Here is an 850-nt window from a genome sequence, read left to right on the forward strand (position 1 = left end):
CGTTTGTATTAGCAAACAATTAACAATATTTATCTAGATATGTCGTCAGCAAACAAAGTTGTCTGCCACATTGTGATGATTTGTACATTTGAAGAGACTCCGCAAGAAGATGGCCATCAAAAACCCACATTGTTTTCAGTTTCATTTCTCCAATGTTTAATACCATGGGAGGGACGAGGTTAAGAACATTTGCCTCGGAAGGTAAGGAGGGGTATAATATGGTTTGAGAGAAAAACAACAATAATAATAAAGTCTGCATTTGTATCGCTAGGGACAGGATTGGACAGGAAGTAGGGATAGGAAGTAGGGACAGGATTGGACAGGAAGCAGGGACAGGATTGGACAGGAAGTAGGGATAGGATTAGACAAAGTAGGGACAGGATTGGACAAAAAGTAGGGACAGGATTGGACAGAAAGTAGGGACAGGATTGGACAGAAAGTAGGGACAGGATTGGACAGAAAGTAGGGACAGGATTGGACAGGAAGTAGGGACAGGATTGGACAGGAAGTAGGGACAGGATTGGACAGGAAGTAGGGAAGGACCTATGTCCCAGATGGACTAGAAACATTTCCCAGAGAAAAAGTAGAGAAATGACTAAACTGAACAAATCAAGTAGTCGATGCCTCCGTCCCAAATGGCACCCAATCTATACGTCCATCCATATAGTGCACTACTTTACACCAGATCGCCCTACGGGCCCTGGTCAAAAGCAGGACCTTATACAGGGAAGATGAGTACCATTTTGTACAGACTAAATCAGAGGCGATCCTGCATTAAGTAGCGAGGTGGTCGAATCAGAGGCGATCCTGCATTAAGTAGCGAGGTGGTCAAATCAGAGGCGATCCTGCA

The 850-nt window shown here is 44.4% G+C and overlaps 1 long non-coding RNA gene across 1 annotated transcript in view; it reads left to right on the top strand.

The window, feature by feature from the left end:
- LOC139024843 (uncharacterized) overlaps nucleotides 1-850 on the top strand; it is a 4,993-nt gene extending 4,143 nt beyond the window's left edge. The window contains exon 3 of the long non-coding RNA XR_011476209.1: nucleotides 780-850. This is a non-coding gene — a long non-coding RNA (uncharacterized lncRNA). The remainder of the gene's footprint in view (nucleotides 1-779) is intronic.

The sequence above is a fragment of the Salvelinus sp. IW2-2015 genome, unplaced genomic scaffold (assembly GCF_002910315.2).
Source record: "Salvelinus sp. IW2-2015 unplaced genomic scaffold, ASM291031v2 Un_scaffold1940, whole genome shotgun sequence".
Classification (NCBI taxonomy): Eukaryota; Metazoa; Chordata; class Actinopteri; order Salmoniformes; family Salmonidae; genus Salvelinus; species Salvelinus sp. IW2-2015.